The sequence below is a fragment of the Eleginops maclovinus genome, chromosome 12 (genome assembly GCF_036324505.1).
Source record: "Eleginops maclovinus isolate JMC-PN-2008 ecotype Puerto Natales chromosome 12, JC_Emac_rtc_rv5, whole genome shotgun sequence".
Classification (NCBI taxonomy): Eukaryota; Metazoa; Chordata; class Actinopteri; order Perciformes; family Eleginopidae; genus Eleginops; species Eleginops maclovinus.
Window position 1 is genome coordinate 21048737 of NC_086360.1, and position 13789 is coordinate 21062525.

Below are 13789 nucleotides of genomic sequence, written 5' to 3' on the forward strand. Positions count from 1 at the left end.
TTTAAGAAATACCACACAGTGCTCTGAAATATAAATCAGAAATATAAATATAGATCCGACAAAGATGGGATGCAACAGTGGAGGGAAGACATGGCCTGACACAGGGAGGTCCCTCTAGATGTTATCTAATGATGCCCTTCAAATAAGTTTTTCTCCTTCAAAATCTCTTTATCTTAAAACAAACATGGCTTGTCATATTTATTATACATTTATATCGAGGTCAACTATGCAACACAAGCAATTTAGTAATTAATTAATAATCAATTGTACTCTGCATAACAATGCTTTTTCAAAAAATCCTTACAGTATTTTTGAACAAGTTGGGACTTTCATTTCATTGCTTGCGTGGCAGTCATACAGAATATGCCACAATGAAACAAATGACATATCACTTTTTCCCCTGACATAGTCAGAAGTTTTCTATCTATGTGGTCTGAGTCAGAGTTGTGTTCTGTCATGTTAAATGCAGTTGACAGAAGAGCCAGGCACCACCCTAAACCTCTGGCCTGAGGCTTTGTTTTTCCCTGGGCACCAAAGCACTGTATTCCCTCTGGCTTTGGTCTGCTGTGAGCTTCAGGCTGTGGCTGTTTTACTTAACTCTGTCATGTCATACATTTAACATGAATGAGGGTTACACTCCTTTGTCATCATAATCTCAAAGGGTGTATCCAAGTATGGATATACCTCAGCAGTCAAGAACGTACAGCTATAACCGCACAGACTACGACTGCTGACAATAGCTTTCCTAAATGTATTTTACAAAGAATATAACAAGGGGTGCGAACCATGCAACGGATGCATGGTTATTATTCCGAATTTTCTCTTCAATTTTGTATATTTCACTTGATTTATTTCTACAAAAAAATGTGTATGTTATTGAAAGGGCTTGTCATACTTACAACCAAAGACGTGTTAATGTCTGCAGTTGACAAATACAAAAGAAAAAGGTGATTGTTGTTAAATTTTTTGGAGAAAACACATTTGAGTCGTAAAGTTTGGTTGAAGCTCGCCAGGAAGGGAGCAGATGCAATTTCAGAAACGGATGGCTGGCTAATTAGCAAGGTAGTTTCACCGAAGTGAGGAAGCGGGACAGTTTGACCCAACAATTCCAAGCCACCATGGTTCCTGTTTTTAGTACAACACTTTACCTCAGTGAGCCTGCTACTGGTTGAGAGGGTTTATGTGGAAGTAAGCCAGATGTGATTGATGTGACAGTACACAGTGATTTTTGTATGTCATCTAGCATGAGTTTTAAGTCAACATATCTGAATCTTTTCAGAATGGGCAGGTTGTTTTGAACATTTTATACCAAAGTTAAATTAGCTCCAAGGGATCGAGGGTCAACTGGAACTTCCTCTTCCACACCAAGTACATACAAACTAAGTTGAAGCAAAACCACAAAGACCTTTTTTGCACAATGAAGCACACATCATATCATCATATCATTCAACAGCATACTTAGCTGTTGAAAGTGATAAATGAATTGGATGTCGGTGGTTATCTAACTTGAGTATTTGATAAACATTGAAAAATAGCTATCAAAGTGATACATCACTCACAACAAAGCTCGGAAATAATGGGTTGGAACACATGAAAGTGTGAATTTCCTGCGAGGTGTGTAATGAGAAATGAAGAGAGCAAAAATATTTCCCTCCCATTAGAGGCTGCCAAAAACTATTGACAAACACAGACATCAACAATGGTTTAGTTACTTCTTACTCCAACCAAACACAACCTTTGATTAACTGCATAACATCAATTATTTCACATTATATAATTGTCTCAAAAAACAAAACACTATTCCCTCCAAAATAGACCACTATATATTTGTTTAAATCTGTTAAATGATGGGGAAAAAAACAAGTGATGTGTTTCCACAGATATCAAAAAGACATACTGTATATATTTTCTCATGGAAGTAAAAACATGGGATGTTCAATACACTCGACTCTCCGTCCTGCTTAAAATGCAAAACTATAGATTCATTTAAGAGGATAAGATATTATTTACATTTGAAGCTTCCTCATTTGGGTAGCCAAGAGGTTTACCACATTGACCAACAGTAATCTTGAGACTACTATACTATGTATATACCAGTGCTCAGTAAATTAAGAATCTGTTTTTCAAGCTCTGCTGTTATCTTACTTTCATTTAAATAACTTACAACCCATGTGCAAATAGAAAATGAAATATTATTAAACAAAGATGATCTGCATGGGTAATTGCATTGACATAACAAATATATATGGTTATGGTAGGGTATTCAACACGGCGATTCAACAAGCTTAGTATCAACCTGTACAACTATCCTTTAGGAAAAATGTCAGAGTGGACTTACAGAAGGAACAGTGTGGGATAAAGAGTTAGACATGGCACCAGTCATAATCCACCCTTCAAAAGAGCCAGATGGAGAGGGTAAGGTTTCAGTCAAAATATTGTTTTTGGATTGAGGTGTGGACTTGCTCTCTCACTCTCGGGCTCTCTCAATCTCTCTATGTCCTTGTCTCTCTCTCTCTCTCTCTCTCTCTCTCTCTCTCTCTCTTGTACTCTCCAGCTCTCTTTCAAACCATCCTCCTGCTGTGTTTTATCAGATCCTGTCACAGGGGGCCTCTTATAAAACCAACAGAGCTCATCAGGATAGAGCTCCAGAGGACCGGTTCGGTCAACCCTCGTTAATCTACTGCGGTCCGGGTTGAGTTAAGGCCTCAGCTGGTATTTACCAAGCATCAGATTTTGAGTGCTGATTTAAAGTCAGCGCTTGAACCCTTTACATTGAGAGTGATTCGCGATGAAAACGATGGTTAAAGGGACCTGAGCAGTGGTGCTAAATCAGCAGTCTTACCCTGAGACGCTTGATAAATATACAGCCCCTGGGTTTGTGTCTGGGCTGGTGGGGCTGTGGGGCAGAAAGGTATGTGCTTAGTGGTGATTGTGCGCCGTGGCCTCCCCTCATTCTCCGAGGCCGAACACACACAGAGCGACCTTGTGTGGAGCAGAGGGCTGGGCAGACACGCTGAAGTCAGCTCACACCATGCAGTGTACTGTAGGCAAAAGAAGAAATGATCCTTCTGGATTACACACGCACAAATGTTCACCAAAAAAGCATTAATTCCACCATGGTTTTCTGCATCATTATCATTTGAAACAACACTTAAAAAACTAAAGTATGGCATGTTTTCATTTTTTACAATTGATTCTCAAAATCCTTCTCTTTATAGGACTACTGTAGAGTTGTTATAGGAGCACTCGTAAATCCACCCAGTTCCATAAACTTGTCAGTGGGTTCATTACAATAATTGCTTTAATTTTCTGTTAATGATTTAATGATAAAGCAACAGAAAAAGGGAGAAAATAAAACAGTGTGAAAGGAGTTTTCAGAGGATATGCCATGCCACGTTTCCTGTAGAGCGCCTGTCACCTCTCAGCTGACATAACACTTTGTTTAACTGTTGGCATAGCCCGAAGTGTTGTGAGCCAGAGCACGGACACACGGCTTCACCCTCCGGACACACACTAATATGCGCAAGAACACACACATTAATACTAATGAGTGAATTTGATAATTACAATACACACACGTATATAAATAGGCTACACAAAGTCTATACATCTAAATCAAACAGAGAGTATTTGCACTGAGCAGAGTCCGTTTGATTAGGACAGGATGTACTCTTAAAGTTAACGGACCGTACAGCAGCCACGCCGCTTCTTGTGGTCGACAGTGTGCAACAGACTGCCATGCGGCTAGCTGTTTTTCCCCTTCTTGACCGTGCCACAGTCATAAAAAGACAGCCAGCCTTTAGTCCTCTGTCCCTTAAGTCCCCCATTAAAAGGCAGACAGAGCTAAAAATGCCCTCTCACCAGGCCCCTACTGGCAATGCAGTGTATTCAGAGCAAGTCTTACGTCAAAATACACAAGGTAATAAAAATGAAAGCAACACAATGTGGATGTGTACATGCAAATGATTGTGTCTAATTCTCTGTTGTATGGAGAACAATAAGCTGGCTTTATGGGCACAACACAGATCACGTCACCATAGCTAAGCTTTGATCAATTCAAGAATCCCTCTGTCCTATTGGGATGTCTAATTAAATTAGCTCCCACCAACATCCCTCAAACCCCCAAAGACATCACTGAATTCCTGTCCATGAGGTCATCACAAATACCAGACTGGGCAGACACTGATACCTAAACGTATAGGGGTCAAGGTAGTCATGGCGACAGAAATTTCCCAAAACAAAAAGATGAGTTGATTACCTGTGCCCAGAAACATGTAAACAATACAACCGAATCAATACAAAATATATTTCCCTGTCAGAAGAGTGTGAATACCTATCATCAAGGGAGCACCTCTGTTTTATCTCTTCTGACGCAGATTCCCTATTTTGGATATTTTCTGGGAATTTTCCAATCTATAATCTACTCATCTTTCATTTATCTCATCACTCTCCACATTCGGTTGATTTAAGAAGGATACATAAAACACTAATTTGTGTGTATGATACAGTGTCATTATCTGCATTAGATTTTGGCATCAGGTATAAGACCTTGACTGGAAAATACTTGATAAAAATACAATTATCCCTGTGCCACCCCCACAAAACTCTAATGTGAAAACAGTCACAGAGGATATTACGGTTTAAGGTTGTTGATACTTAAATTCTCCTGAATGTATCATTTAGAAGGAGAAATGGCTTACAGTCAGGATGCCAGCAGCTGAGGGAAACTTTTCTGTTGGATGGAGATGTATGATTTTTATCAGGTATTAATGGAAAACTGACATTTCCTGGGCATTGCGGTTCTTTGAAAAAACAAGACTGTAGGCGGATTTTAGTCATAGATAAACTTGGTTAAACGAGTTTATAATTACCAAATTATAGGTGTATACCATTGCACCTGGTATTTAGACATTTGACAAGATACTATCAATGTCGGCTAATCTCTTCTGTTGAGCAATTTATTTATGATTCACATAGATTACACTGTTGCTTGTTATACAAGTGGTGAGACGGTATTTGTACAGCAGAGTTTATTTAATAGGTTTTGTAAGGTCATCAAATTAAAGAAATAATAACATTGTAAATGAGCTCTTAATCGGCATCCGCTGAAATACAAGGGCTAAAGATTTGGGTCTTTTAATAAAGTCATTTTCTGTCAAATGTATACAGAAAGGTTAAGGAAACTGTTTGTGCAAAAAACGATATTTACCCCAGATCTGTTTAAAAAGATGAATATCATCCGTACATTTTCAAGTTGTGGATGTGAATTTTGCCACTGTGAAGACGGCGGCATTCTTGGGGGGGCAATAATCTCCGGCATATATGCCAGTGCTGACAAAGATCTGGGGTGTGTGTTTGCTTGGAAGGGGAGTAGGGGGGCGATGTCACTGATCCCTCAGAAGGCTAAATTTACCCAGGAGTGATGGGGGCAGGTGGATTCAGCTGGGACAGTGGGGTAGGGGTGGCGGGGGGGTGGTTGGGAAGCACCAGACCTGGTTTCAGTTCAGACCGAGATCGTAGGAAACACACAACCCAAATCGGGGGTTTCTATTCAAAGCCAGCTGGTCTGGCTTTATCACATGCAGGACATTTATTTTAGGCCATTTGTTGGTATTCTTTTTTATTTATTTGGTTAACTATCTCTTTTGTTTTCATTTCTTTTTTAAACTTTTGAACTTTTTTAGTTGAGCTGGGCCTTAGCTGGTGCTGCGAGGTGTAACTTCCTGGGGAAGCAGAGAAACGGCACGGGTGAGTTTCACAGCACACTATTCCCTTCCTTTTTCCCCTCTCTCCTCTGGATCTGATTCTGTTGGTGGAAAACCTGTCTCTGCCAAGATTTCAAACCATTCACAGTTGGGTTGTGACATGTTAAACAGATTAAGCCTTAATTTTGATATGTGAGCTGCTCAATTTCACAATCCTACACTGTTGCCTAATTGTTACATTATAGCCTTGCTGGATTTACTGAATGCTGTCTTTGTCATGTGGTCCAATAGAAAAAAAATCTAACTAAGCCAGTGTGAACTAGGCAAAAAGATACTCTTAATTGTTATTTACTTAGACTTTTTCCTGTTCCTGACAACAAGCCCCCAGAGAAGCTCTAAATCTGCTGAAGGAGGAGTCAGGGCTCAGCTGTTGCCAATCACCTCCGTGGTGCACTTGGGGAATAGCCTATTAAGGCTCCTGTGTGTTTAAGCTTTAAAAGTCTACATTTTTATTTCTTTCAGGCAAGACAAATGTTTTCAGGCGCTTTAGTGGAACTTTATATTGTGTTGTTTCTCTGCTTCTAATTCTTCACAGTCAGTTTATGTTACCGGTACTTTTAAGGGTAATTGCTTAGAACTCATTGCACAATCTGGAATTATCAGCGAGAGAAAAGAGCATAGCCTTAACATGCTGTTTGCTTCAGAAATGACTCATTCCCTCAAGGTAGCTACCTAAGTGGCTAAGACACACTTCAGTAGCAATATGTTTCTCACAGTTTGGTGTTTAAGTAAGACATATTGGGTAAACTTTTGAAACAAAGGAGTAAACTTTTGTCATATTAAAAGAACAAAGAGGTGTTTATTCCTAACCACTAGGAGACATTAGAAAAGGGCTCTACTTTAGGGCACTTGTCCCAAAACAAACAAATGGAATTTCATACTAGAGCAAAGGCTTTGTTTGATTTTAATGAGAGGTGAAAGCCCCTGTTGGACTTTTTCCTTCAACTTTTAACCATAGCTTTTGGATAAAATATGAGATGAAGTAATATTGTTCCTGAATTTGATATGCTCGTATTTCAAGTACATTTTATTTCTGACTTGCGTCCCATAGAGATACTTTACAATATGCTACCATTAACACTAAGGTGAAATTGAAAGTAATACCAATAACAAGCTAAAGTGGAGGTAATTAGCATATTTAAAATAATTTAAAGTGGACATGCACTTGTGTCCCTTTTTTCATGAAGAGTTATTTGTCCTCTTGCTATTAACTCAAAGAGGCAGGACCTGCAAAACTTCGACCCAGTTTACAGGAACCGCTTAGTCCTCGCATATTAGCTTTCCTGCCCCTGAATTCCACGGCTTTGATGGTCAGCGGAGTTGAGGAAACGCGTTGTTTTCTCTCTCTGTAGGGTGGCGAGCGCTCTTACGCAGTTGCCTCTCTGCCTTTGAAACTCTCCTAATCCTGTCACTTCACCTTCACACTCTGCTATTAGTTTCATTGTTGCTGTTCTTTGTGCAGTATGAAAAGCAGAGCAACATTTGTTTATCTTTACTGAAATGTGAATAAAGATGAAATCAAATGTTATTCAAAGTTAGAATATCTCAATGTCATAATATGAATGGTGAAAATAACCTACATGTAATAAAGACATGAAGATTAGTGGTTACTGCCTGTTTCAGTCTGTTTAACTTTGAGTAAAATGTATTTGTATTTGAGGTTTTTGTTTTTGTGTAAATGAATAGGAATGTGAATATATACGGTGTAGGAGTAATGTGTTGTTTGTTTATTCTGTAACAGTTGCTGACCGAACCATAGCAGTAGTTAGGGCACAAATGTCCATAGTTATATAGTGGGCTGAACTGATCCAGATTATTTTGAGTTGCCTAAGTATATATAATAAAAGGTGTTTTTCATTTAAAGAACACAAATTATCATTGAACCAAGAAGCATTACATATATGGAAGCAGTTTAAATTGGGATGGCATGAAAATGCAAGTTAGTTTCACCCTCACATGTTACAGTAATGGCTTAGTGACTTTTCTCTTATTTCTCCTTTTCATTCTCCTCCATTGTGCTTATTATTTAATGTTGGAAGATTTCCAGCACTGGTCCAACCTCCTGTATAAAAATTCTCTTTCCATCTACCCCCCTGAGCACTGTCGAGGGCAGAAAACAGTATGACGCTCTGCCGCCACTATGCAACGCCTGTGCGCCAGGGCCGCCTAAATCTACAAAACACGAGTGCTGGCGCGAGGCAGCTCCTTTGATCTGCAGCTAATCTCAGTTGCCTGCCTCCCCTCTGATCATGTCTGAATAAGAATGAGTCGGGGTGATCCTGGAGGCACAAAGAGCTTTAGACGCCGCTGCTCATCTGCCGAGCTCCACCGTGCAACACGGGTCTGCGCCGACGGTCGCTAGGACTCGCTATCACACATCAGAGCTGGGACACACTTAGACACACATTATATTCCGCTCCACTTTCTTTTCTTCACATTGAGATGCCATCAGCTGCTTGTAGAGAGTGTGGGAGAAGTTGCATAGCCATGCTGAGTGATCTTTAATTGTCAAGGGAATTGGCTGAGGTCAACAGCTGCAGGAGGGACTTCTGCTGTGTAATGGTTACTATGGGAATTGGAAACAGTGATGACTGTAGGCTTTAATGCCATAACTGTATACTTTACAGCACATTAGACTACTGTCAGTCCAACACATTTTCAGTAAAATAGTGATCATAGGATGACCTACACAGGTCTATACTCCAAATCATGTTCTGAAATCACTGAGAGAGAGAAAAAAAAAAGAACCCTAATAAAGACAAAAGGTCCGGCAATTACATTACAGCATTAAGAAGACACAGGATGGGGAGAGGGGAGGGTCAGGGATTAGAATAAAAAAGGAATTCAATTGAAATAAGAGTAATTGAAATGTTTGCATAAGGAATACATTTCAGTTAAATTTAAAATAATCAGCTTGCATCTTTAGATGATTCTTCTAAATGAAATGTTATATGCTATCCCATGAATAACATTAACATTGAGTAAAATAAAAAAAGAATGGTTAAACTTCGCATGGGGGATACCTCCAGTTAACCCATGTGGTAAAATAGATTGTTCTGTGCTGGGAAGGATGCAGAGCTCCCCTGCAGGCTGCACATTTAATTACACAGCAGCGTAATGCGGAGGTGCACTGAATGCACCTTGACAGGCAAAATGTGCCATTCATATGTAGCAGGTGGCACACGGATGGCACCTGTCACATATACATTTATGACATATAGGATGTTACATCGTTATGAATTTAAAATCACTATGCAGTTTTGACAGTTTAATCAAGTTAATGAATCAGCAGATATCGAGTCAGTAAAATGAAATAATAGGCAATATGTAGTCAACAGCTGCTTTTTCCTATAAATACCTAAATGTTATTTGAAAATTAGTTTTTGGAAAATAATTAATATAATTATTGATGGCTTTGAGTATTCGTTACATTTTGAAGGCAAAAAAAGTTGTGAATTTTATCAATAGGCACCACTGTTAGTGTCAGTGTGTGTTTATGTGTATCTACTGATTCACTAAGTAAGAAAAAGCAACAGGTCCGATCAAAAGCGTGGCCAGCGGCACCGCATCTCAGCCAGGCAGGGCAGTCACAGGACCATGGGGCTTTTCCTATGATGTAACTGGAGCATCACGCAGAACAAAGGGAGGGCTTGTTGTTCAGCTTGTGCCTCATCCATAATGCATAAAAGGTGTACAGACAGAATACTGTTGGTTAAACACGACACATGCAAATCACCAGCGCTGTCTCCCGTTTGACTCCGCTCGGTAAGGGGTCGTTTTGTGGCCATAAGAATTTCAGAGGCCTTGAGATTTGTTATTATTGCATTGAGTGAGTCTGTTCTGTATGGTTAGATTCAACTGTTCTTAAACTGAACTATAAGGACAAGGAAACATATGAAATGGTACAGAGAATTTACTGCTGGCTAGACACAGTTAATGGCCAAACCACACTGAAAAATGGTTATTGAAAATAAGGCTCTGCACGTCTTCAGTGAAAACGAGTCATACCATTATAAAACGGCAGCTAATGATAAGTAGACAGAACTCTTTTCCTCGCTTTTTCCTTACTTAAAAAACGGCAAGAATGGCAGCCGACCAAAGCAGTAACAGTTAAAACGACTGAGGTGGCTTCTTGTTTAGGAGATATATGGGCTCACTAAATATCCAGGTCAAAATGTGTTCTGAGTGATTTATGTAATACAGATGAAAAAAAATGAAATGGCTGTATTTAACAAGCTTTTATTCAAGACTTGATCATTGAAAGAAATTGCAAAGGTAACTTATGGGCATAAAACATATCCATACATACTATATTTTCATCCAAAATATATATTTTTTAATTATAAACTTCTAAAATGTGATCAAATATATGGTTTGGACTCAAAAATATAAAGATGAACTGTTTTGTTCCAGTGGTAGAATTATCAAGGTGATATTAATGCAATCGAAGTTTAGAAAAGGAACTTCCCCTTTATATTACAAAAGCTAATTTGACTGTATAAATAAATACTTCCCGAGTATCCTGAATTCCTTTGTTTTATATATTTTGTAATAAGAGGACATATGATTTCAGTTAATTAAACCAAGATTTTCTCACCTTTTCTCCCTTAATTATACTGTACAATGGTACAATTCCTGCAACTATAATTACTGATGATATTGCCCTCTGAGTTTCATTATAAACCTTATTAATAAGGAGCGCTGAAACTTGTGTAATATAACACTTTGATGACTTACACATAGACCAAGCAGGGATCGGCTGGGAAATGTCTCACATCTCTCCTACAAAGTGTGAGATTACTTCTAAAGTAGCTCTGTTTTTCCTGAGAACAGAACCCAGATCTTCAGGTGGATCAAGTCCTGTACATTATGGATTTCATATGTTAACATATGTAAGATAAGGCCGATTAAATTCACTTCTTCATTTTACCTCTTAATTCATTTCTTTAGGCTTCCCCAGTGTTTGCAATTTAAAATGTACAGCAAATGAATGAGGTATGTCAGTTTTAACGCTTTCAAAGGCTCTTCCAGTTTGTTAATGATAATGTATTCATATAAAATAATGATTATTTACAATATCACAATTTAATATCAGCGCAATGTAAGAAGACAATAGTCTTAAAATGATTCAGGAACGCACGCACACACACATACGCACGCATGCACATATGCACTCACACACTGATCTATAGATCCCCAGCTGAGCCTGTGAGTTAAATTGGCCTGCAGGTCTATCTGTAACCCCCGAGAAACTTGGTCGTCACATCATGTCGCATCAATCTAGTGTCAGAACGCCAAATGTCTCTCAAATCCATTAGGGAATGAACACAGAAAGAATGACTGAAAGCAGTAAATACCACACAGAAGATGGAAGCATCCCTCAGACATATCTGACATGCAACAAGCAATCTATGTGTCTCGTAGTGCTCCTGTAATAGCTGGCTAATTCTCAGGAGCAGTAAGGCAGAGTGCTTGACAACATCATCTACTGTGACAGGCAGATTGTGTTTTCACGTGAGCGTGATCGACAACAGATTGCACTGAGCCCGGGCTGTTCCTGTTTGCCCTGGAAATGTGTTAGTGTTTATCTTTTGCTTGAGAGAGGCATTCCTTTCTTTCTCCCTCCGTAACAAAAAAAATCACATATTCAGGCGAGCTTTTTTACATGTGTATGCGTATGCGTTGGACACACGCTGTGAAGTGACTGCCAGCAGAGGCTTAAGAAACAATCCAAGCAAGATCAATATCAGCAAACCGCACTTATGTGTTTGACTTAACATGCAGTCGCAGTTTCCCCTCTTCCCTTTTTATGTACAGCTGATGCCAAACCTCACAAAATTGCATTCACCCAAACGCCTAAAGTGTGTGTACACAATGTGACATATTTGAAATGACAGAATTGTTTTGGCAAATTGTTGATTTTGCTACATCAGGCTTTGATGAGACTGTCAACCCACACTTGAACACGCGCACGCACGCACGCACGCACTCACACACACACACACACACACACACACACACACACACACACACACACACACACACACACACACACACACACACACACACACACACACACACACTTACCAGTACACATGTTTGGGTTTCCATATTCTAAGAGTAATAGTGAGTGACATTGGCTGATGAGTTGAGCATGGACAGTTTCAGTTAAAATCAAACTAATAATCTTGTCTGTTTTATTTAAACAGAAAATAATTTTAATTCACATATGCCACAAATATTTAACTTACAATGTTTAACTTACAATTATAACTCTACAAATATTAAACCCACAATGCACTCTGTACACACGTATTGGGTACCTAACTCTAAATGTAATAAGGGTAAAAGGCATAATGTGATGCACTCTGAACGACATTATAACATGTTACAATGATCTGGCTATAATGCTTTGAGTTTTTCCAATCATATTCAAATGTGGCAGAAAACCCCCACTTGGTAGTCTCAAGAGCAAAATATACATAAGGTCTTCCCTACTTTGCATTAAATGTGTGAGAATAAAATGAGGCTTGAAGCATGCCTTCACCATAAGTTTATCCCTGTAGACAAGTCAGACAGCCATTTATGAATATGCATGAACCAAGTGTTTGCCTCGTTTAATGATTTTTTTTTAACATTCATATATATTCAGTCTACTTCCCCCCATTTATTTCAGTGTTCTTCATATGGACGTTAAACACACATACATGCAGACACATAGATGTTAAAAAGGATCCTGCTCACTATGTGCAAGGTGCATGCAAACAATTACCATTTCACTGTGCAGGTTCACTCTCTCCTCCTCACACTTCCCTATGTTACTTCTCCTCACAGGTGCCAACCTGAGACAACCTCAAGCATTGTGAACACTGAAAGGACCTATCTAATGAATCGCTGACATACAGCAAAGAAAGCTACAGGACTGAAGGCACACGAGACGGCAAAAGAAGGAACATTGAACGTGGTATGTACGATTAGGCACTTATAAGTGACATGTTTGTTAAAGTTGTAGCATGTGCGCAACTGAGGATTTGTGTATTATGGGTGTCAAATCTGTTTTATACATGACGATATGTGATGCCATTGATATCTGCCATGTCGCATTTATGAACCCAGTGAGTCTAACATATTACACCTTATTGATTATCATGGAGGTCTGCGGGCCAGAGGAAATGCTATTAAAGATTAAAGGGTCAGGTGATGTGAAGGTGGTATTCCGAGTCATCAGACACCAGCGGGTTCAGTTACAGGCTGTAATGTCCACCCGTCAAGAAAATTAGCTAGCTTGATTTATTTATTAACTGATTTTATGTCCTGCCATTTCCTACCTTGACTGACTGGGTGACTGGCTGCATACATGGCTTATGCTTCACAGGTGAACTTCAAAGGAAGGGAAAGATTAGGATGTTGCTTGGTGTCCATTTACACTTCACGCAGTCTAGTGACAGGCATGTTTTGCCAAGCTATAAGCTTATAAGGCAAATGCTTTGCTATTTGTCTGCATTTGGACACAAACACTTCATAAGTTGGGGTTACATTCATGTTTTCTGTAAAACGATTGGATAATTCAATATTTATACAGTTATACTGAGGATATTATTAAAAGTAAGAAAAATATAGCATTTTTGTTCAACATCTTCAATGTTTTTAGTGTGGACATGGTAAAAATGATCAATTCAATTGTTAAACTTTGCCCTCAAAAATCAATTTGAATCAAAACCCAGTTGGTTCTGTTTCTGATGATGGGGTAATAAGTGAGACCCGATTGTGTATTTCAGCACAACAGGCTCCATTCAATACAACCTTTCTTTAAACTGATACAACTCCCATATAATGTGAGTATAAAAGAAGCACAGTATTACAAGGCGTATCTGGGAAACATCTCTGTACAGACTGCCTGTCTGTGTCTTATCTGAAGTGGCAAACTTGCTGTTCTAATTGTTATCTTCACACTAATAGAGTGGATGTTTTGAAATCATTTGGTTGGATGGATAAAGACTTGGTAATTCCCCCATGCTTACTGT

The 13789-nt window shown here is 39.0% G+C and overlaps 1 protein-coding gene across 7 annotated transcripts in view; it reads left to right on the plus strand.

The window, feature by feature from the left end:
- Positions 1–5508: 5508 nt before the first annotated feature.
- The window catches only part of mef2cb (myocyte enhancer factor 2cb), a 70164-nt gene continuing 61883 nt past the window's right edge, over positions 5509–13789 (plus strand). For all 7 annotated transcript variants that reach the window (XM_063897101.1, XM_063897106.1, XM_063897103.1 and 4 more), the window contains exons 1-2: positions 5509–5748; positions 12600–12729. The gene's annotated coding sequence lies outside the window, so the exon portion shown is untranslated. The remainder of the gene's footprint in view (positions 5749–12599; positions 12730–13789) is intronic.